The sequence below is a fragment of the Cavia porcellus genome, unplaced genomic scaffold, assembly GCF_034190915.1.
Source record: "Cavia porcellus strain 051 isolate PalLab524CR breed Dunkin Hartley unplaced genomic scaffold, mCavPor4.1 scaffold_18, whole genome shotgun sequence".
NCBI classification, from domain to species: Eukaryota; Metazoa; Chordata; class Mammalia; order Rodentia; family Caviidae; genus Cavia; species Cavia porcellus.
Window position 1 is genome coordinate 14105739 of NW_026947501.1, and position 25453 is coordinate 14131191.

Here is a 25453-nt window from a genome sequence, read left to right on the forward strand (position 1 = left end):
GACTTTGTGTCACCTGGAGGAAACTGGTACTGTTTGAGAAATCCTGGACTGCCCATCTCCAGAGTGTGGGGACTTTTTAATTCCTCCTCTGCTCTGTCCTTAGCTGTATCTTGCAGATCAGTAAGTAACAGATGACCCAATGCTCAGGAAACACTTTAAAATTTCAAGAAAAATAATAGTATGCAAGCCTAAATTGTTATGAACTATATTGGTTTCCTTATTGTTACCATGTATGAGCTGTTGAATATTTGTAAATTATATACAGTGATTATCACAGTATACACAGTAAAGTACCATCACTAGTACAGTATTTCACATTAGCTTTCCTCCTTCCTTCCTTCCTTTTGTGGTGCAATTTGTAGGACAATAAATATTACTGCAGGACTTTCTTTTGACAATTCATCATGTACTGGGGATTCAGGATTTGTGATACAATGTAATTAAGAGAATTTTAAGCCACATCTTCCAGGGTCTTCATTATCTCACGTATTCTGAGTCTAGCAACAGTTCTGTGCTATAGAAAGTTCACAAACTAGTAAATCTTCAAGGAAAGATCCATCTCCTTTAATGCTTCCATTTTGCAGAAGGGGATATTGAGGCCTACAAAGATGAAATAACTCTCCTAAACCTGTGAAGTTAGTTAAAATGGTAGAATGGGAGCCCAGGCCTCTGAGTTTCTTTCTTATCCCTCCTTCCATTACCTTGACAGAGCAAAAAGGGGAAGGGGAGCAGTAGAGCCAGGATCCATTGCTTGGTTATGAGATTTCCTAAGACTGGCATTCTCAGTTCGTTAACGGTTTACAAACCTCCCCACTGCTACCCCAGAAGAGTAATTGAGGTTAGCAAGAAAGATTGAAACCAAATGTAGCCCAGGCATCAGTGATATTGATAGCCACAAGACTGTTTTATGAGTTTTCCTAAATTGCTGTGTTTTCATCTTTTAGCAAGAAGTCTTATTCTAGCTTCTCTGGAGAGGCAGGTAGGTGGGATCCATTTCCCTAACCTTTATAGCTGGGATGTAAATAAAGATTGTCCATTTCTGATACATAGTTGGTGCTGCCTGTAGAAGACACATGGACACTGGCAGTCGACAGTTGTAGAAATGATGATTTGGGTGGGTCCCAGTGGGGGTGTGGTGGTTATTTCACTTAGGTGGCTCCTACTTACTGAATGGAAATGTGTGGTGATCACATATGCTCCAGGTGTATCATGGGCAGATCTTTAATTGCATTAGTGTCTTCCTCATAATATTGGATTGTTTTGGCATTAAGAATGTCCTTATGACATAATACAACTCAGACAGTTTTGAGTTCATTTCTTATTAGTGGCAATGTAACTTCTCGCTTTATTTCTGGTAGAGGATTTGTTTCTCAATGGCTCATCAGAGATCACTCTTGTTTTGGTAAGGTGGGATTTGAAAACAAAGAGTGATATTTCGTGGAGAGATCCATATTATTTCTGGAAATATGGAAAAGTAATTATATAGCATGACATTGAAGTGTGTGGGGACATTAAAATATTAGAATGCAAGGCAAATGACCAGAAAGTTCATTTTGACTTCCCTATCAAGTAGCACTGTAATATAACAACTCACTTAACATTTCAGGGCTTCACCTGTCTCTTCTATAAAAAGGCAGAATTTGATTAAATCAATTCTAAAGCCCCTCTAGTCATAAAATTATAGGGATCAAAGTGAATTGAAAATTGATGGCACAATTTAAAAGGAAGATTTTTGGGTTATGGAGCTTCTAGAAGATATGATTTTAATTCTTCTGCAATGCATAAGTTTCAGAAAAATGACCCAAGAGCCAGAGCCTTGAAATATCAAAGATCTCAAAGTGTGAGGATATAGGTTTATTTTTATATTGTACCCCAATGAACCCGTCCCATAATATGACGAGAATATCTTAAATATTGAGTAATTGTGTAGACTTTGGCCACCACAGGCTGTACCAGTGTTTTTTACGCCATGCTATGGACTATTATGTGCCATCTATGTTCTTCCCTGGTTATGGCCCCAGGAAGACTGGGAGAAAGAAAAGAGGTTGGAGTAAAGGTACACAAAAGGACTGAGGATGTGCTTCCTGAGATGAATATTTGATGATAAAATGTACCTTAGAAAGTCACCTTTGTAGGGTAAGGGAGAAACAATAAATCTGAAGCTTCTGTGACTACTGAGGTCAATCTTATTTTTGTGATAGTCTCACTGTACATTCCATAAAAAAACACACTGCAATATAGTGGGTTTGTCTGAACTTTGTTCTGCCACAAATTTGACTATATAGGGCCTTATTAACTGTGGCCACACAGTATACTTTTTCATTACCATCCTAAAATTCTATTATAGAAGTGTCCCTTTATTGCCCAATGCAACCACCATAGGATACCGTCGTGTGTGCCTCCGGCCCCGAGGTTTGAGAAATGAAAGCAGGGAGGCGATGTCAAGAGCCTCTCTTGTTTCTGCAAAGCCATCTTAATCATGCCTGCCTTTTTTCTTCAGGTTGATTTACATAGCAGCATGACATTTCATCATTAAGGAAGCAGGTCCCAATCTCCTGTGTCTTTTTCTTTGCTTGTCTGGCAAGCAATTCTCTTTTGCAAGCTATGAAATCCTTAAGGAGGACTTCCTGGCAAAGGAAAAATCCTCAGTCATCCAACAGTCTCTCACTTTTCTATTTTAAATCTTGGCCATGCACATATGGTTGGGCATGTGTGTCTAAAAATTTCTTCCACATTGACTAACTTGAGCTATTTAATAGATTGTGCTGGCCGTGGGCCTCCGCAGCAAATCCCGTGATGCTCATCTCCCTCCCTTGAGAAGCAGGAGACAGCCACACGTATCTGCCTTTGTGCCTTCCTTGTAATCTGCCTCTCTTGCCCTGTTAGAGCATGAAAGTTAAAACCTGCTTCTTGCTCATTTTCTTGCAATTAGCATTGTCCCTGCTCTCCTACTTCCAGCAAAAAAGCAAGATCTCCAGCTATCTTGGTTAATGTGCCAGCAGCTACATCTTCCCTAGGGCTTTGCTGAGTAGCTTCTAACAGATTTATAAGGACAGGCAAGCTTGTGGACATTTCTAATCCTTGCTCCTTAATCTCTTCCGAGTCTGATGGTGGTGGTGGTGGTGGTCGTGGTGTGTGTGTGTGTGTGTGTGTGTGTGTGAACACAGTGTGTTCTAATTGTAACTTTTCCCCAGAACTTGGAATTCCTTCTCTCTAAAGTTTGAAGTACAGACCTGGGTCCTATTAGGTCCCCAGAAATGATGGGTAAAGTGAATTTGAAGACAAAGCCAGCTTGTGATAGGTGACTTTGCTCTTTCTTCCAGGCTGTGGGGAATGGGACCAAGGGGACACAGGGAGATACTGGAAAGACGCACCCAAGGCAGACCCCTGGCTGTGTCTCCTCCAGCATGAAGTGCAAACCCCCATGGTTTTCTCTGCAATTTAGCAATTCAGAGAAAGTGGTACCCATGATCCAAAAGGATGATTACTCAGCCAGAAGGTAAACAGCTCTGTCTTCCCAGAAGAGACTACTCCATAACAGATAATAGCAACAACAAAACAGTAATAATGTTAGCATAGAGAGGAACGTAGATCAGCACAAAGTGGTTTGGAAGCTTACAGAAGTTAGCCATCTACAGAAATTATATATATATATATTGCCACGTTCCGTGCCTGGACTCTTTGGCAGTGTCTTAAAACTCAGCGATACTATAATATCAGTGATACTGTCTTCCTGCTGAAGTGGCCTCAGAAATTTAATTTCTTGTTGAATGTTGAATATGTCCCCTGAAGTTTGTCGTGAACAACAGGAAGGAATAAAACTCCACAGTGCTGGCATTCAATGACCTTCCTCTCCACTGAAAGACAAGCCCTTAAGTTAAAAAAAAGTTAGGCGGGTATGTGATGGGTGGGATACCTCCTTGGAGGGGCCTTGGTAATGCACGTGGTCTCAAACTTTGTGTAAAAATATGCTGCTGCAGGAAATGGGAAGAACATGTTGTCATTTCTGGACTCCAGACAAAGACAAAAGGAAACACGCATGAAAATGGAATCTCTATTTTTAGCTTACCTTTCTCTTTCTAGAAATCAGATAGAATATAATACCACATACACTTTAAGACTGTAGCGCCCTCATGGCATACTTTACAAAATCATGACTTGTCCAGGCACTAGTCAGATTTCCAACGTCTGAAGGTTCCATCAACATTTCATATTATTCTAAGAGCTCCATTTTATTGCATACTGACAATTCTGACTTCTTGATGCATTTAACTTCCCTTGCTGTCTTATGTTCTGTGGTACAGGGATGTTTAAATTGTGTGGCCTCTGTTTTTCTTGATGTCCTGAGGTTTCCTCACACCTTGAGAAGGTTTTTCTTCATTTCATATCTTGTTTTTGATTTTAGTTCAGGCTGTGTCAATACCCACGTGCCCCTTGAGGGCATCAGCATGGAGAGCCTTTCGGGTTCAGGACATCACAAAACACGACAGGTTGCTGGCCTCAGTAGTGTCACTGCAGTGTCAAAGGACTGGGGTTCTGTACGTGGCCCTGTTTCTTCACTGCTTTTCTCTGAATCACTCCAACTGAGGGTAGCAACGCTGTTCGTGTGCCCTGTCTAAGACTTCCCGGAGTGCTTGTCGGTGTCTGTTGATGAAAGGCCAGACAACCAGGCAGGAAAATTGAGCACTGCAGAGTCCTCGTGAGTGGGCTCGCACTCTGCCATGCCCATAGCTAATCTTCAGGCAGTGCTTACTCAGAAGCAGCCGCTGTTGTGAGAGCTGCTTCGTGTTTGTGAGCTACGCCTCGGGACACTGCTACCAGGCAGGAGCTGTTATTTTTCTCTCTCCATTTTACTGGGCAGGTAACTGAGGCAGAGTATGGCCATATGGCAAAGCCGGGGCAGGTTGTCTGGCACCAGAAATCAAACTAGTGACGCACCACTGTCTGTTGCCTCCTTGTTTGTTCACTCCCCTATTCGTCACCCCGAATGGTTGTAGGAGACATGGCTCACATTAAACGCAGTGGCCTTTGACTACCCGGGCACCCAGGGAGTTAAGTGTGTGACACTTGCATTTTATTTTTCTATATTTGTGTTAATTTTCTCTACTTACTTCCCAAGATCCCCTTAAGATCAATGGCACATTTTTATTTTGTGATACACACTCAGAAGTATAAAAATATAATCCCTATACATAGAAAGTTCTCTCTGTGAAACACATTCACACTGGGACTAAATGGACAGTCTTGGCTGTGTTAGTGTTACCTATTACACAGTTCATCTGAAGTGATAATAAATACCTTAGGAACGACTTGGCACTCACTTCATGTAAATTTTCTTAATTTATAGTATATGGGAAGATATCAAGGTAGGATAAGTTAGGCATTTGGAACTTTGATTATAGTAATGTTAAGAATATTTCCAAAAAATAGAGAAAAAATAAGCCATTCTCATTCCTAATAAATGACCATGCATGTAGAACTATGTTAGATGAGATGGGGATAGGATGATACATAAACAAAGGTATTTGTACCTTTGAGACATAAGTTGGAAAAATGAAGGTTTGCTAAATGAAAAATTGAAAGCCAAAAGAAAATAAATATAACAAATTATTACATCTGAATGGTTTAGAAATTTCTCTGAAGTCAAAAGATAGGGAAAAAGAGGAGGCAGGAAAACTGCCATTTATTGTGAAATTAAGCTACTGCAGATACTTTCTTGTGTGTTATTTCATGTAATTTTCACAACACCCCGAAAAGGCAGGAATAATTACTTTCCTACTTTAGACATGAAGAAGTCAGCTAATCCCCAATTATACCTCACTTATCACAAAGGCAAACAGTTTTGCTTTCTAGTGACTTTCACTATGGTTCACCTGGTGGTAGGTTTAGACTTTTGCAGGCAGGCTTTAAATTAGAGTGGTCAAGAAATGCTTCCGGGGAGAGGTGGACTTGATCTACTCCAGATAGGGAGTTTTCGGACAGAATGAAATCAGGGTCATTCCTAGCAAGAATCTGTATAAGTGAGATGAAGGCAAGAGGAGTCTGTACTCAAATTTATGAAGAGAAGACTTACTAGTGGTAGTGTAGTTACATAAGGGAAGAGATAGAGACAATATTCAGGTGTTTGAAGCTATGCGCACATTAATGTGAATTAATTACAAAAGGAACCAGAGAGCGTGCACACGTGCACGTACACACACACACACACACACACCATTACCACCTCTACCACTACCAATCTTTCAGTCTTATTGTTACAGTCAATCTAAAGCGTAACATCAATAATATTTAAACTCTGCATTAGGCTTGTAAAAAATCTTTTTCATATCAAGATTTATAGGTCACATTAAGAAATGAGCTCTTTTCTCTGTAATCAATAAACATGTATTGAATTGCTCTTTGGTGTAAATATGTTGTGTCAACCCCAAGCTTGCCTGGTCATTGCTGACTTGATCTGAGTATGGTCATGAAAAAAATTATCAGTGTAGACACAGATGTATGGCTTGCATTCTGCTGAGGCTTTTAAAGGCACTAGAAATAGGGTAGCAGCTACATAGTTTTCTCTCTAGGACATGCATAACTTCCTAAAAATCCCCTTTGCCTGTCACATTCTAAAATATTCAGGTTGCTTTTGTTATTCCCTCCATAAAAAATTAATGATTGTGAAAGTATTATCATGTTTATTTCAAAACAACTATTTTCTACATTTTAATTAAAAGTTGTAATTCACCATCTTTTGACTAAGTTATCTTAAATCTTCATCTTATTGGTAATGGGTATTGGGATAGAATGAGAGAGAAATACAAGTGTTACTTAATGCAAACATAAACTCTCAACATTTCTAGAGATATGGCTCTGTTCATTTCATGTTCTGCACTAACTCTACCTTTTTAATTAGAAATATCCTCCTGCTTATGCAAGAATACTGGGAAAGGGGCATTGTCTTATTCATTACGTATTCCCTGAGAATCACAAGTGGACAAGAACCAGGCATCATGTGATGACTGTTGTGTTATTAAAACATTTTAATAAGGTTACTCCCAAGTGCAGTGAGCTTCTTGCTTACCCATTTCTTTTTCAAGAGGTGAATTGCATGGAGTTGGGTGTGTGCTGCTCCTCTGGCTGGCATAGGACCGCTCTCCTAGATATCTATGGATCTCCATGGGGGTAGCCCAGGACTGGTCTTCTTCCTTTTTAGTCCCCTGTCCTTAGGGAATGATGTCATAGGAAGTATTGGATTTTCTATTTTAGTCCTATGCTTTATAAGAGGAGATAGTTTAACATTCTGATATATCGAGGAAAAAGTCTATAAACAGAGATTCGCTACATTTGGGACATTTTTATGCAATAATATCCTGCTAGTTTTGCCTCTATGTCTGTTTACCTGAGCTGACCCCAATCCAACTAAAATCATATTGATAAGATTTTCAATCTCTTATCATTTCTATTATAACAAAATCTTTCATGGTATTGAAAGTACCCTTTAAGAAAAAAAGATAGAAGGTGAGAGATTGTAGAGGACTACAGGGAAAAAAAGACAGAGAAAGGAAAAGAAGAAAGCAGAAGAAAAGAAAGACTTTTTAAAAGAGCTCATCCAATTGCAGCAAAGCAAAGACTTATCTATATGCATTACTTTGATTTCAAATTATTTTTAGCATGGCTTTTATTGTACTCATTGTTACATACATAAATCTTTAAAGTAATACGTTTTGTAAGAAATGGTCATAAAAATTTACAGCCAGTAACTTTTCCCCTGTCCCTTACAATGATATTCTACTAAAACCATTAAATGGTTCTCATTAATGCCCTTTAAATGATTGTGTAATGACCCACAATCGCTTGTAAGTGAACAACCATTAAAGAATTACCAGTTCTTAGCATGCTTTTAAGTACAGCTTAAATACATGGGAGGTAACATGTAATATATTAGAAAAAGTATTAAATTTGAAATAGTAAAAACACAACCATCACAAAAGAATGACTAGGTATGCAACTTTACCTTACAATGACCATGTTTCCCATGAACACATTATTACAGTTGATTTTTTATGGCATTGTTCTTTGTCTGTATTGAATCGTTCCCTTTTTACTAGGATTAAAAAATAGTAATAATAATAAAACCCTGCCACAACAGGAGTGAACGCGCATATAAAAACCAAATGGAAGGAAGAAATTAAACCCATGCATAATGGACAGCACTATCTCAGCAAAAGTGAACATTCCATCCCTAAGATATTTTGTATATAGGGGAAAATATACCCCAAACCAAATAGATATTTGACATGAAATAGTCTAGGCACTTAAATGATTGCATTTATTACACATCAATTTATTCTGCATCATAGAATATAGTAAAAGGTAGTAATAAATAATAACTCTAACTGAAGGTGTGTGGTCATATTATTTTTCAGCTATTTTAGGCAGGTTTTGTAACAATCCTACCCATGTGGACTTTGGACACTCAGTTTATCCCACAGCTGTCAAGTGGAGACTTTGATAGTATGTCTTTTTAAAATTATTTCATATCTAACAGACTTTGTGTTAAAGTATTTTTTTGTGTGTATGTGTGAAGTTGCAAGAGAACTTGGGCCCCAAATCTTTATCATCAAACAAAACAGAGCAAGGGATGAGCATGAAGGTATATAACACAAGGAAAAGAGAAAAATTAAACTTGTGAACTGCCATTTGTTTAAGACATTTAACTAGGGGAGAGAGAGAGGAAAAGGGAGAGGGGGGGACAAAGAGAGAGAGAGAGAGAGAGAGAGAGAGAGAGAGAGAGAGAGAGAGAGAGAGAGAGAATGAATATTTGGCTTTTGACCAAGAAGGCACATTTTAGAAACTCAAGGAAACATTGAACCTTCTCCTCCCACCCCCGTAACTGGCATCCTCTTGGCCCTCGGCTGCTTCACATAACTTCCCACTCTCTAACAAGCTCTGTTTATTCCCTCATATTTTCTTAGTTGGCTCTTGTGAGCAGTAAGCCAGGGCACAGAGAAGAATATTAAATTTAAAAATGGTGAGATTAGATGCACAAAATCGGTTTCATCGTATCATGAAAATCTGAGTTTGGTTCTCAGTCTCTCTGGGGACACAGCTTTTACCCTATTGGTGGTTCCCATAATGCTCATCAAATGCTGTTGTAGTGGCCTAAGATTGGGGAAGGTCGATACCATGTTGGGCCTTTCACAACCAAAGCTTCTTACCCAAAGGTGCCCTAAAATGCCAGGCTCTTCAGTAAATATCAGGTTATGAAATGTACTCAATGAGGTTGAAAAGTAAATTCAGTTAGCTAACTGCTCCTGAGTAATCATAAATAGATTAAAAGAAAGTTGAAAATTTAGAAGGCTCTCATTAAAAAAGTAAACATCAGGGCCTGATAAGACTAAAACCAGCCCCATTCCCCAGTCTTTTCTTTGTCCATGTTGGTGCCTCTTATTCTCCACCATCCTGGCAGCATCCGTGCTTCTGTGATCTTCATCTCTTCCTTTCCTGCTCCCTGCCAGGCACACATCCACCCAAGAGCTACTTTTCTAAATGCCCCTGTTTCACACAGGTCCATGATGAGCTTTACATTTTGAGCCTTTGTGTTATAGGCGTGGGAAGGTTTTCTTTCCCGTACCCGAGGCCCTGAGAATGATGGGAGAGAGAAGGCGTATAGGACAAGGCTTGGATTGATTTAACATTGACTTGATAAAGCATTGTTTAAATCTTAACTAAGGTGTAAAGTAAAAAGCATACAAAGACAAGAAAACAAGATACACAAACCCTTCTGTCTCCTGGATTTTCTTAGCTGTGTGTCATCTGCTGTTCTCTCATACGTTCAGGGACATTTCCCACCTCTGCTGTGAGAACACATCGAAATTTCTTCCCATGTGCCTGGCAATAGCTGCCATACTGTGTGTTGTTTGAGAAACTCCAGTCAGCTGCATGTTCTACAGAGGAGAGAAGCATATGGCCTTGACTGTTAAAAATATTCATGAGTCATTTTGCCCAGTACTGAAGTACAGACACCTTACTGGCAATTTCCCAACCGCTCATATTGAGTTACATCATGGAATGAAGAAGACCAGATGAAGTTCCAGGAGGTATTTGGAAGAAACAGAATGCAATGGCACAAGTTAGAATTTGGTCAAGATGCTGGTCGCCTGTTTCTTCTGGAAAGAGAGACAGAGTGCTGGTGAAATATCAGAGTAAGAGATTCTACTCTGTGGTCCCATTTATATACCTAGAATTCTGTTAAAATATTTAGGAAAACACTGAGTAATCTTTAAAGAGAGGGTTCCTGTGTTCATTGACTTCCTTGCAAAATGCCCCTTCCCTCAGTGACCAAGAAAAAGTCATTTTGGTCCAGAATGCTACAAACTCACATCCCATGCTACTCTCAAAAGATTCTTCCAGGACTAAATTTTCATGATTTAAAAAAATGATGATTTTGACTTTTTCAGAGAATTCTGTAAAAGTCTAGGTTGTGGATTTTGGATATTATTTGCATGGTTGTTTTCAATGTTCTGAAAGTTTCTATGGAATTGATCTTGGGTGTGTTTAGATTGCTAGGGACATTTTACACAATTCGCCAAACACCAGGATTAAAGCAGTACAGTTAAAACATCTAGGGGGATAAAAAGGCTTGGCTCCCAGATAGTCTGAGTGTAGGCAGGCAGGATCACTATAATAGTTACATGATTTAGAATACAATGTACTATTTGCCCTTTGTTCCTCCTTTCTATTGTAAATTAATCATTAGAGACCTCTCTCTGAAGCATTTTTTCTCATTGTGTATCCTGTTTCAACCTGCCTCATGGGGGTAAGTGCACCTGACTATAATTTGGGGAACACAAATTGCAGTGGTTCAGTACTCTGTGACTCCTCTAATAAGTGAATGTCACTCCTATCTGCTGGCACAGTTCAATTCAGAAGGGCTGCGATGTATCATTAATACATTAAAAAATGTTGTGTTTTTAGGCTGAATACCTGGAATTAGTTGGAAGCCTGACGATCCAAAACAGACTTTGTACAGTGGTTGGGAGCCCTGAGGAAGCAATTCTTGTTTAAGCATCTGCGTTTTCAGAGCAGCCCAAGTACTTCAAAGGCCTGTGCAGGATGCTCAAAATAGGCACCTTGCCAAACAGAAATTGAAACACATATACGTACTAAACTATTTGCCTTACAGAAATTAATTTTCAGCTGGCAGCACCTAGGATTATTTAATATTTATCTTTAGCTGCAGGAAGATGAATCTATTATTTTATGAGTAGATTTTTTGATTTTACTTGAGTGTTTCAGTCAGTCTTTCCAGTAGGAGCTATTTAGGACCTCACCTATGTCCTGCTCCGGTCCATCACCCTCCATTTCAGGCTATATTTCAAGGTAGCCAAGGGTATATTTCATTTTGTATTACTTGATTTTCCCAGTTAGTTCATGGGGAAGGAACTATCAGATTCTTTCAGTGATCCAAGGAAGGTCTAATGTCAAGGATAAGGCTGAACTATTGAATGGAATCAGAGATGGGAATAGGTTTTGAACAAATGCTCTAAAACTCTAGTTTCTAGAACCTCTGTCCACCATTGTAACCTGGGAACAGTCCTTTAGTTTCAAACCCTCCCCTCATCTGTACCTAATAGGTTTGGACGTAATAGCCCGCAGAGCTACTTCTGCTAGCAGTTTCTGTCACTCTGAAATACCACCAAGATCCTACCACTATTCTCTCTGTTGCTAACATTCCAAAGGATGATGTGCTGTGTTGTTTTTGCCTGAGACATTAGGAAAGGACTTTGTCATTGTGTTGAATAACAAAATGACTGATAGAGTACCAGGGACCTGAGTGTATAAAAAGCCGTAGTATTGCAAAACACCTTGTGGACAGGAAGTATTAAACATCAGTGGAGCATCGCTGTGTCTGTACCATCAACACACTTTCCTGTGACCACAGTGAGAGAGATGGTAAAATGTCATTTCATGGACCACATTATGTGCTGCTTACGATGAATATTCTGGCCATGGTTTATTACATTCTTGATAAATTGTAACTTCGTGGGCCCAAATTTGGTTAGCTTACCTCAAGTACCATTTAAATATCTTAAAAGACTGAATTTGCCCCAAAGATTTAATCATCATTCAGCAGTGGTCTGTAACCATGTGCTACTAATTTAAATTACTGTAGCAATGGATAAGTCTCTATCCAGAAATTAATAAATGCAATTTATAAGGAATGTTAAGTAACAACTAACAATTTAATGCTTTGTGAGTTTCAGCCAAACTGATTAAATAATTAAAACAGATTTCTAGGGATAGGGGAAGAGATTTTACCATAAAAGAGATAAACAGTTTGGGAATTGTACACATTCTTTTAGACATTTAAGATAATTAAATCCAAAACCTATGTTAAAATAACACTAAAGGTCTGTTTTAAATCAGTAGTGGGAATTGCTAAGTTAAGAATTGAATGCTATCCTCAATGCCTGTCCTATTGTTTTAAATAAGACTTTTGGGGGCTCGGAACACTGGGTCAATTTATAGAGCACACTAATGGTGGGGCAATATTGGTCTCAAGCACAAATAAATGTATTCAGTGGAACCTCCATTTTGCTGTGATGTTTCTAGGCTCTCGCTTGGTTAAACTGAATGTTTTACACCCTCTAAGAGCTGCTGTTCAAACCTAAATTTTCTTTGTAAATTGTTTCCAATTCTAAATTGTTTCCAATTTTAAAACAAGAATTTACAGAATATAGCTCGTGTGATTTAATGTGTAATAAGTAAAATATGTATATTTATGAGCTTAATACAATTATTTTTCAGCAAACTGTCATTTGTGTCCATAGAGTACAGATATGGCTTTGTGCTCTGAAGATTAATAAGGCATGGAAGCATTCTGTTTTCTGAGGAATAATTATTTTGTAGGCAGTAAAAACAGATGGTAACCTTTTTGATAGGAATGACCATGGGTTGCAATAGTACTTATTCCTTTTAAGGATAATTTTTTATCAATTTGCATAAATGACTCAAAAAGTGTCTATCAATCATCCTTGATGGGGGATCTGTAGCCTACAAACCCCACTGAATAATGACCATTTAACCACTTGTGTCAGGTTTCTTAGATTAGCTGTGTGAAAGTTACATGGTGATACCTATAAGAGGGGGTAGAAATGTGGAACACTGTTTTAAAAGCTACCTTTTTAAAGGGAACACAGTGAATGCTAGCTGGTGGAATTTTCACTGTACTGGCCATCTGTTTTGGGGCCAAGTAGATGCAAATTGAATGTTCTACTGTACAATAGATTTGGAATTCATTATCTTTCAAACTGAATTTATCATACTACCCGCACAATTTACCATATATGGTAACCAATTGTCCTGGTTTGCATGGAACTGAAGAATTTCCCAGGATGTACATCTTTTAGTGCTCAAACTGGAAAAGTCCCAGCCAAACTCATATGCATTGATCTCCTTACAGTTTAACAAGTCTTATATTTTTTTATTATTAGTAATTATGATTTTACTATTCAGTCCTTCTAGATTTTTCCTCTTTTTATATATCCAAATCTCTAATGCATTCATAGACTAATTAATTCTTTTCCCTTTTCTGGTCTCTATTATAACCTAACTACAAGAAATATCATATATTTGCCTGAAATAATGAAGCAGTATCTAAACTAAATCCATAACTCTAGTCTCACTATCATTTTAGCCTCCCCTCAAGTCTGCTTCTGGAGATATTTTAAAGTAGTTGTTTGCTTTGTTAGCTTTCAGTGTTGTTTATTGCACAAAATCTCAATTTATCTATGCATAGAAAAATGCCCTCCATCATCTAGCTCCCGCCAAGATCTCCAGGTTGACCTCTGTCCTCAGACCTCCTTGAAATCTGTTCTTCAGCCATCCAGATCTGCTTGGCTTTCATGGGTAGAAAATATTAGTTCACACTTCTATGCTTTTTGATATAGTATTTCTTTTGGGGGAAGATACTCTTCAGAGAGTTTCTTTTTCATCCATCAAACACTTACTTTTTCAAGATCCAGTTTAAGCATTACATTCTTTTATGAAATCATACCTGCCCTCAAATAAAACTGACAATGGCTAATTGTGTCACAGAATATGCCTTCTATGCTCATGATTTACTAAGATGCAAACACACATTACAGTTATTTGTTTAGCTGCTAATCTTCTTGGTGAGATTGTATTCTCTTTTTATGAAGGGACCCTGCTTTCCTGTAATTTATCTCCACATCTGGGTATTAGGTCTGACCTAACACAGACACTCAGATGTTAGCCCAGTGAGTGATGAATCTTCCTTCCTGCATCCCGAAAACAATACTGAAAAAGCAGAATCATGTGTGCAGTGAGTTATATTTTGATAACGTTTTTCTCCTATCACATGGTTTAAACTTGAAATCATTGTCTTTCTACATATAAATTTACTGTTACATCATCTGTTGTTCCTGAGGTAAATTCCAAAAACAAATTTGATATCTACACATTAAATGGGTGTTATTTGGAGCACATTTCCCCCTGTGCTGTATTTTCTTTAAGTCTAACAAGCATGATTGATTGCGTACCCCAGATGCATCAGTCTGCTCTACCCTACCTTTTATCCACACATATCAAACCCTGTTTTTCCAGAGCCCACTGTCCTCTAGAGACCAAAAAAGTGCTTCCAAAATTTTTTTTTTTTTTATTTTGACAAGGTATAGTTTCTAGGGCTGGGGATTTAGCTCAGTGTCTTAAGCACCTGCCTGGTGACAAGGACAAGTTCAATCCCTGGTACCAAAACAAAACAAGCATGGTATCTAGTTATTCCAAGGCAAGTTTACTGCATAACTAATGTTGCCTTAAAATGACAGGAGATGTGGGCTTAATGTGTAATTCGGTCCAGTGAGATATCAGAAAATCTGTTGGAGATCTTTTGAAAAAGTTTCTTCTCACAAGAAAGGTACTCAGAAAAATAGTTCTTTTTCTGCTTGTTGTTGCTTCTACGTGGGACATCTAATAGAGTGGCAGTTGTCTTGTGACACAGAAGGGAGACCTCTCAGTAGAACCAACAGAGACTAGGACAGCAGAAAAGGATGGACCCAGTCCTTGATGTTACTGTCAAATCTCCAGCAGCCCAGTCTCCCTCTTCGAGATTTGTGTGTTAATCAATGCATGCTAGAGAATCAGATTTAATGGAAGACATACAGATATATGAGGATTCACAAGCTGCGGTTACAGTGGCTACCTACAGAGTCAGGTGTGGAAGAGTGCACTAGGGCTGTCTGTGCGCTGGGATCCGAGGGATCCAGTGGGAGGTCAAAGGCCTGGAGCTCACGGCAGTCTCCATGAGTTCACAGCAGGAGGCCCCAGGCAGGAAGGCCGCAGAATCTGTGCTGGAAGCCAAGAGGTGATGTCCAAGGTGAAAGTGAAGCCTGGGGCTCCCCCAAAGATTCCGAAGGGAGTGTGCCATCTTGTTTTCTTTTTACTCCATTCAGGTGACACGCCTACCCCTGAGTGGGTCTTCTGTCTTCAATAAATGCCTTCAGCCACACCTAGAGCTTGCAGATCCAATTTATTTGGGCATTTCTTATTCAAATTCACACAATCAGTCACTATCACAATTTATAACTATGTTAATATGTGACGTAAAGTCTCACCATTGGCACATGTAAGCTTGGCATGGCAATCTGAAAGGGCCACGACCATTCATTTAATATGCACCATACAACACTTAAAAGGTAAGGCTGAAAATACTTAAAACGTACTTGGAATAAAGGCGCAATGGTCACCTGAAACATTCTAATTCCATCATTGACTGAATGAATACATTGAAAGAGTAAATCTATGAGTGAATATTCTCTTCAAGGAGTTGAACTAGTGCTTAGTATAAGGAACACAAACTCTAAGCATTCATAACCCTTCCTATGTGAACTAATGGTCTAATTAGTGAACTGTAGTCATGCCCTAAATTATTATGCAATAAAGAAAAACGTAATGGATATTATAATAGTAATAATAACATAACATTTATTGAGCAATTACTACGCTATTCTAAGTCCTTCCCAAGGACATTTTTATCAGTTATATATTCTCTCTCGAATATTTTCCTTACAGATTACTTACAGAGATAGAAAGTATTGTTCTTTTTGACTCATTTTCTGCTGAAGGCACCTTCACCTTCACCAAGGTTTATTTTTAAATTAGTAAGGTCTATTTTTAGAGAAATATCAAGTTCATAGCCAAACTGAGCATTTTCCCCACAGGCACATAGCTTACTGTGGTCATCCTGGACTCCGGTGATACTTTTGAGATCACTGGACATTGAGTGTACACATTATGTCATTGTCATCTAAAGCCCATACTTAGTGATAGGGCACATGTTGGTGCTCTACATTCTGTGGTTTGGCCCCATTGTTGTATACAGAAAAGCTTCCCTGCTTAAAGCCTCTATGCTCAGCCTAGTCATCCCTCTTCACAAAGTTTTGTGAACAAATAAATAAATGACAGCTTCTCTGCATGCCTCAGGCTCATCTCACACTCAGTCTTTGATGCATTGAATTTACTTTTATTACCTTTATTTTTCTAAAAGTTCAGCGTAACCACGATCTGACAGTCCAGTGGCTGTGCACCTCTTGCGTACTTCTGTCCTCCTCTCAACACCGACACCGTCCGTCTGGCTCGCCAAGCCCAGAAGTGCAGGTCTGTGCCTGACTCTCCCCTGTCTTCCTCTCCACTTGTTACTCCTCTTTTTTGTAATATCTTCCAGTTCCTGTTGCATAGATTTCTCCCAAGAAAAGCCCAAACTTTACTTGCTTCCTTTATCCTTCATCGTCTCTGCCTGGGATGCTGTGTCTACTGCACAGCTTCTCCTCGGGCCAGCTATTCTCTGCAGTGATGTCAGGGTGACTTTCTATAACATAATTCCTTTCTGGTATTTCTTCCCTGCAGAAGAGCATCTAAATATGCCAGCTTGGTCTACGGTTTCCTTTATATTCCTGGAAAAGCATTGGCTTCGCAGGGTACTTTGTTTTTAGCCACTGACTTTCCGTGTTCCGCTTTCCAGCAGACTGAACAGGTCTGTGCCCTGAGCACACGTACTCTCACAGCTCTGTGGCTTGCCTAGCTAGTTCTCTCTGTGTGAGGTGCCCTCCCTCTCCTACCAGGTAATGAACTTCTGCTATGCCTGAGGCACACTACTCAGGTTCCCTGCTTTCCTAGGAATCTTTGAAAGACACTTTTTAACATACCTCCTTCATCAAAACCAGTCTGTTATTTTGTGAGGTAAAATGTGAGCTTTTTCAGACAAGAGATTGTATTATTCACCTCAGTGTCTCTTGTACCTGGTTCATTGTCTGCAGTTTACATTTCTGTTGAGCTAACAATTTTATGATGTGTGTACAGTGTGATAAAAATGCTGAAAGAGGACACTTGTGGGAGAATTTCATTGATTGATTGATTGACTGATTCATTCATTCATTCATTCATTCACTCATTCAGCAAATGGGTATCAAATATTTGCAGTGAACCAGACACTCTTATGAGCACTGGTCATAAAACTGAACAAGCAGATCTTATCCTTGCAGGAATTAACATTCTATTTTAGTGCGAATTTGGCAAAGGACAGCTACCATGAATTAGTAAAAACATTGAGGTAAGACATAGTCAGTTACGAGGATCAGTGTTAAACTGAGTGGTCTAGACTTACTTAAAGGCATTTACTTAAACTCCCATTAAAAGAACATATATAACATCACCTACATATCACCTGCCCCTTCCTCTATGCCTGTGTTGGCACCAGTGTTGGCCAGGGGATACTTCCCTAACTGTTGCAAAGGAATCTTATTTGAGAAGCAGGAGTCAATAGATCATTACACGCTGGGACAGCTTCACTGGTGCTCTCCTTCTAGTCTGCATAATAACTACTCATTTTGTCTGCTCATCCTTATCCTGTGCTTGCAGAACTATAAGATTTTCTGAGCAGCTACAGGTTATCCTAAGAAATGGTTATTTGTATTCTGTGAAAAGAAGAGTTGGTCCTTAGCATGGAAGACCCGGTAATGCTCAAAGGGGGCCAAAAAGAAAGTGAGCTTTCTTATGCTCAGGTAAGAAATTCAGGTGTACTAAGAATAGTTTCTCTAATCACCCTTTTTAAGAGATAGGTTGGCAAAGAAACACACACTAATATATGTAGGTATGACTCAGTAGTGGAAAAACATATTTTAACATTGGAAAAACACTTAAAGGTTATTCTACACTAAGCTTCTTTTAAACAGACAAAGGAAACAAAATTCAGGAATTAGTGACTTAATGCCATGTACCTGGAAATCATAGTAAGTAGTAGAGTTGACCCATCTTCTTCCCCAGATTAATAGTCAAAGGTTTCAAACAACTAGAAATGTATTGAAGACCCTTGCCGCCCAGAAATTATATTTTTACAAATATCTTTTATCCAAATAATTAACTCTTCATGAAGAAAGGAGCTTTGGTGTAGGCTACTGGAGGCAGATTTTGGTTAATATGACAAAGTAAAGGTTGTAGGAACTGTAATTATACCTTCTGGTAGTGTACAGGAGATTGTTTTTGTTTGTCTATTCATAAATTAATTTATCCATTCATTTCCTCATTCCCAAACGCCGAGTCCTTAGTTCCACAGAGGACGCAATGTTGCAAGATGATCCTCCTTCCATGGGCTCAAAGAACTCACAGTCTCACGCTGGTGGAGCCAGACACTCAAATGAATCAGCACAATGCATGTGATATATTAATGTCTGTGTCACTATTGAATAAAGGGAAAGCCCACCTGGACTTTCCTCCAAGTCAAGTGCCGTATTAAAACTACTTTCCTGCATCGGAACAGTGCACTAATAATCCTCTGAAGAACCTTTCTCCCTCAGGCAAAAATAACTTAGAAGACGTTATGAAGAGGCTTTCCCGCTTCTTTTGAAGCTGTAGTACCCTCCACGTGATGTGCTCTGTGTTTCTGTTATACTGTTCCCAAAAGAGCCAAGGCTCCTGAGTCATAAGATGGCAGTCATTCTCTGCAGCCATTGGCTTCGGGGGAGCAGGCATCTCCATCATCTGCAGAAGGAAGAACTCGCTGCCCGCTTGAATTCACCGTATGTGTTGGTTGGGAGCTGTTAGGAGACGCACCCCGACAGGAGCTGAGTTGCTCAGCCAGCCTCCCTTTATCGAATGGGCCAGTGCCAATCATCATTGTTCTTGCAAGGTGATAGCAGGAGTTGTTCCTTGTTAGAAGATGGTGGCATTCTGGCAGGGTCACTGTGGTGTTAAGATGCATAACATTTGTCAGGTTTGCCTAGGACTTCTGGAGGTTTAGTTATGAAACTTGTTAATTGAGCTATAAATATAGCTGCAGCCTTTGCCTTCCAGTAAGGCAGTGTGTTAATTTGGGTTTGGCAGGGGGATGGTGCAAGCTGCCAATGTTATGTTAGGATTAGTGACGTGCAGTACATTTTAACTCCACTTCCCCACGTGCCACGCTTTCCTCCTCTGTTTGTTATCTGCGTGAGGGAGGAGAGAAGATGAGAAAGCAAGCTCGTCATGGGCACCTTACATTGAGGGTATTTATCTGGGAGCGTGCATTTCACCCTATAGATCTGCAAGCACAGACTGTGAGAAAGAAATGAAGAAAACCATGTGTGTTACATCAGAGGGCTCAGCCACAGCCTCCTGCTTGAGATTGGTGTAAATACAACTAGGAACAGAGATGTTTTTCCTCTCATTTCCTCCTAAGAAGCCCTCCCTGTATTCAGAATCTCTCTACATACAATAAAGTGAAAGTTATATTTATATTATATAATGTTTTATATATAATATATTATATAATATATATATTTTTACATCTGGGGAATGAAATTACTCGTGGGCAGAATAGATTCCAATGCTCATTTGGATTAGTTGGATTTTTTCCCCCAAATTGTTATATTGTTATTAAAGGTTGAAGGGTCACTTGCTCATCTCACTGAAAGAGTACTTCAGAATTTTAAACTATTTACAAGGGAACACTCAGCTGCATCCCTTGTGCTCCTAAAGCACTAGTCGGGGAGGCCATGGAAGCAGTTGTCACTATGTTCAGAGTTGCTTGATTAGGTGGATAAATGAATGAGAACAGGTGAGTGAAGGAAAGAAAGAATGAATGGGTGGGTCCTGAAGAGTTTAAAAGAGTGACCTTTACAAGTTAACCAGATGGCTCTCTTTTCTTAAAATGTATTAGTGACTCGGAAAAAGGTTAGCAAAAATGTGAAATCTTGTTCGTTGGCAATGTGATTGAGGAAAGAATTAACTTCCAAGTAAAGTAAAGAACATTCCCCTTTTTCCTAAAAGCACCTTACTTGTATAGAGGTTGAAGGACTGGAAAAGCCCCAAACCCTCTTGATCTCTGGAGATGGTGCTGACCAGAGTTTCGTGCTTAGGAAATGTTAGAGAAATCAACTTAAATTAACCATCCTTTGTTTTTCATTCTGCTTTCCTCTTCTTGGACATAGCTCTCACCTTTGATAAGTAGAATTTCCCACTGCTTTTTGTTTGTTTAGTTAAATTAGAGCCCTATATCTTCCATCCTGGGTTGAACTCTAGAAATGAAGATGTTGTATCATAGATACAGAAATGTGCCCAGCTCTAGTGAAGATTGTTTTAATTTTTTTTTTTTTTTTTTTGCATTGGAACTGCAGCCTGCCTCAACTACACCAGCTGCTAATTGTATTTCCTTTAATCCTTTTGATGTTCATTTGAAATGCATTTTATAACCTATCTGGTAACCTTCATGCTAACCACCAATTATAGTGTGACATCTGAATACAAAGAATGTGGGGACAAGCGACAGTTGTACACGGAAACTTTAAAAAAAAGTCTCCCTTAATATATTCTTTACTAAAAAAACATTGTGAGGAAATGATTATAGCCTCCCTAAATTCTTACATGCTGAAAAAATGGCTGTTCATTCTTGGAAAATTTGTACCAACTTAATGATTGTAAAATTGAGAGAGCAATAATAAAAGCCACAGGCTGCGAGGCAGACAGCCTTTCCGCAGCTCCACCCTGTTTGTGCGTTTGTTATGACCTGAGCCAATATTAATTTCAGCTATCTGAGGTGGACAGTCAGAGGTTGCTGTTCACAGTGTGGCTATGTGGGCACTCAAGACTCTGGAATCCAACTGGTAGAATTATTAGCATTTGAAGCAGGGCTGCCCTGGGCAGTTGTGGGTTTTTGTACTTAGGCACCCAGCCGAGCAGGCAAGTATGGGCTGGAATCTAGCCCTGATGCTGCTTGCCAAGCTTCCTGCCCCAGCCTGGGCTGCACGGCCAGGAGGAAAGGGCCTTGCTGTCATTCATCTGCCAGGGTGGAGTGCCTTTCTGTAACGTGCACAATGGTGCACTGTGCTGTAGGTGGCCTTGGCTAGAGATGACTTTGGAGGAGGAGTCCGCCTCACTCACCGCTATTGTGTATTCCTGTGCTCTGCCTGCCCCTTAGTTCACCCACCCCGTGCCCCTGTTAGGGGAAAGGGGAACGAATTATCTAACAGGGTGATCTGGAAGGAAAACCTAAGTCTGGGTGATTCTGCCCCTTCTGCTCTCCTTCTTAGGGAACCAGTTACCTGCAGGGAGCACATTTTATTTTGTGGTTAAGGATGAGCAGGAGGCTAGACACAGTGCGGCTATTTTGGAAATGACAGTTTGTAATTCTAAGAAGCTCAGCTGTCCATGTTCACCAGCTTTGCTGTCTTCAGGAGGAAATGTACAATTTGTGCTCCACTTGGGCATTACTTCATCTTGCTTTATAAGTTGGTTCAAAATTCAGGGAAAGCTGTGCTATTTATTAGGCTCCCAAGAAGACCTTGCAGAAGATAATGCTTCCTTACCTCCTGCCCCACGACACACACTTGTAACAGAATTTTTTTTTTTTTTTTTAGCAGAAGTCATGAACTTGTGGGTGATAGCCAGATTCACCCTACACGGTATTTGGTAATTGCACCAACATTTAAAACTGGGAGAATGCAAGTCCACATCAAGAGTTCTGCTCTTAAACAATAAAACTGGGAAATCTGGTCCCCCGGATCTGCCTCTCCACATCACAGCAATCGGCTGGCACCCTTCTTCACTTCTCCCCCTTTTCTCTGTTCTGTGTCGGGCTAAGGCTGGTGTTTGTTAGTCATCATTTATCATTCCTCTCACCAATTTTATTTTGGAGTAAGTGAATGTTCCTTCAAATATGATTGGACACATTCCACTTATGAAGAAACATGGGAGAGACTGGGTGCCTTTATGAAACCATAGATTCTTTCCATATGTTTAACACATATTAGTTTTTCTGAATGGTTCACATATTATATTACCTACCTGATTCTTATAGCTAGTTGGGATTTCTTTAGCATTTTGTAGAGTGAGTCTTTATACTTCTCTTAGAATACAACCAATGGAAAGAAATTTGCAGCTTTCATAGTTAGTCCCTCCTCTTGGATGGAAGTTCTTCCCTTTCTTAACTTAATACCTGCTCCCTGTACCTTACATACGACACACAGAGCTAAATGAAGAAATACTCTGCTGGCAGGTCTTTTTTGCTCACCAATATTTCTTTTTTCCCCTCTTCTGAAATATGCTAGAATTTCGCTTCCTCCAAACCCTTAAGCCAAGCATGGTGGTCTGTATTGGTCAGTGAGATGGTATAGGTACTGTGCAGGAAAGAAAAAAAAATCTAAGGGTTAGTAGGAAATTCTTCTCCTTAGTTATGAACAAGGACTGCCCACATTTTGGAGAGTTATTCCCTAAGAGAGCTGAGTCCCAAACCTCACTTTACAGCAGAACAGACATATAAACTTAGTGGGCAGAAAACAAATAAACTTTGTTGATATGCCTCCAAAATTTCAACAGCTTTTCAGTGTTTTGACACCGAATGTGCACTGACTTGTTATACCTCTGCTTCTACTTGGCAGTTTTGGCATTTGAAGACCCTTGTTTTGTCTTTATTTTATGTCCCCTTAGGATAAGCTGCCATTGAAAACATGTATTATATATTTCCTAAATATGTGGCAGGTCCCATCCCACTGAATGTAAGAAAATCTGAGTTGATTATACCCATGATCAGTTCTGCCAGCAGCTGCAGGACACTCCAGAACAGGGAGTGAAATCTGTCACAAGGCCAGAAAAAGAACAATGTGACCCATTCCATATTTAAGAAGATGTCACATTGAGCCTGTTAGCTATTTTATCTATTTCTGAGTTATCTACAATAGAGGAACCAAGAGACATGTTGCCATTCATAACTGGGAAAAATTATGGGTGTTCTTCAAACTTTCCAGCACCCTACTGAGCTTCTGCCATGATTGAAACTGTCCTTGAACTCACGGATATATTTAGCCTGTGTGTGTGTGTGTGTAGTTCTTGGTAGAATGAGTGGTAAGATTTACTGACTAGTGTGCAAATAGACTGTCCCTTTTATATTTCTGAACAATGTCTCCAAAATTCAGGAAATACTCTCTGCTTCTGTTACCTTGGAAATTGTATAACATCTTGGTTTATAGTCTCGAATAACATCCTTATCTAGGAATGAAAAGACTCCTTTTCCACTTCAAAGTTGTTTACAAGGATAAATATGATCTTAATAGTTGATTAGAACTGAAATACAACATAATATACTATTTTAAAAATAATTTATTGTCCGTTGATGTTTGTTGTTGTTTATTTGTTTTGAGACAAGGTTTCCCTCTAGTTCAGGTTAGCCTCAGACTTACGTAATCCTCCTGCCTCAGCCTCCCAAGTGCTGGAATTACGGGTTAATGTCACCATACCTGGCCTTGATTCACTTATTTGTCTGTTACTGTCTTTGTTATTTTTGTCCAAGTGTGTGATTGGATAATATAAAGAACAGTACAGAGGTATTAAATGGAAACTATAAAGAAGAAACAAAGGTCCTCTCACTTCTCATGGTCTATTTCTTCTCCAGAGATGCTCTCCAGCTGATGGAGAGATGAAGGCTGAAAGCTCGGAAGGTCAACACAAAGCCTGCGAATTCCCCTGGGATCACATAGCTGCTGTCTGTAACTTTGGGGAAGGTACAGTAGAAAGAAATTGACATTTTGCGCTCAGAAGTTTCTAGCTCTATCGCTATGCCTGCCTGTGCCTCATTTTCCTTATTTATAAGATTTTTTTTTCACCCTAACTATCTCATTATGGTACCCTGAAAGTTAAGTTCAACATGGAGGCATTCCCGTAAAGTGGACCGCTCTGGGTGTGATAGATATTTTATTATTCTTCGAAGCTACACGACAAAGAAAAATTTTAAGGAAGGAATAACTTTCTCAAAACTTTTTTGGAGGTTCAGTTGTCCTTCTGTGCCTGTCTCCTTCCAAACATTTTTTCAGGGCACAACCCCAAGGAGTTGTACTGTGGATTATCCCCCACATTTGATCATCTTCACCAGTATCCTGAGATTATGAGATAGTCCCAGAGATCACATAATCTCTGAAAGAGAATATCTGAGATGAGGGGATCCACTCTTTCCCTGTGCTCAGAAACTGGGCTTTCCAGGCTTGGGGAGTCTAGAGAAAGAACGTGGCACCCTAGGGATGCCAAGGCACTGAAGGAGAGATCAAAAGAGTACCAGGGTGCTGTGGGACAGGAAGAATTTCCCGAGCTGCCAACAGGTCACTTCCAAACCAGAATCTCTTTCCTTCTTCCTTCATTGCATTCCGTTCCCCACTACCCCCGCCCGGAAGTGGGTAGATTTCCATTTATAAATCAGACAAGCGTGATTTAAGGCTTCTAAGTACAATCCTGGACATTTGGCCAGTCATATTTTCTTTGGGCAAGGACTAGCCATTTTACAGTTTGTTTTCTACCATGCAGAAGTTCCCAGTGCATTTATTATTAGGGCCGTGTAAAAATATCATCTTCTGTAAAGCTTTAGTTTCTAAGATTTGAGTTCCTGTGAATCACTACTGCCATCTTATTTCTCATCTTTAAAAATGGAAATTATGTGAATGCCAGACCATCTATGTTGTGACTTGAATTGGACTGAATGGATGAAGCAAAAAGGGATGAGGAATTGTCCAACTTCAATCAGAGCTCTCTGGAAGAGCAGATTATGGGTAAAAACATGGCAAAAATGAAACAACGTGCATTACCTTTTTAATATGTCTACTCTATGAGGTATTCAGCATATGAGGAATATGTAACTGCAGGGTAAGATTTTGTGGTCTATGTCTCAGATTGATTTGTACTCTCTGGAGTAAGTACTTTGCTAACCTTCCCTGTCCCGTACTAGCCTTCTCCTTCCAAAGTAAATATGGGGAGGTTTTAGCTATTTTCTTAATTAGCTATCAAAATTTTAAGGTGCCCCCAGACTTTCTTAGGGACATGGGGTTTCCTGCTGTCCGTGACCGCACAATTCCCCCAAACCCCTTCTGTCAGTGGTCTCCAAGATGAATGCAACCCGGTACGTATTTTCTGGCTGGCTCTCACCATCAGTTTCAGA

At 39.5% G+C, this 25453-nt stretch overlaps 1 long non-coding RNA gene across 5 annotated transcripts in view; it reads left to right on the forward strand.

Moving 5' to 3' along the window:
- The window catches only part of LOC101787473 (uncharacterized), a 523418-nt gene that overhangs the window by 408528 nt on the left and 89437 nt on the right, over positions 1-25453 (forward strand). Inside the window, exon 4 of one of the 5 annotated variants that reach the window (XR_010040560.1) lies at positions 23924-24032. The exons of the other annotated variants lie outside the window; for them this stretch is intronic. This is a non-coding gene — a long non-coding RNA (uncharacterized LOC101787473). The remainder of the gene's footprint in view (positions 1-23923; positions 24033-25453) is intronic. 5 annotated transcript variants of the gene reach the window in all.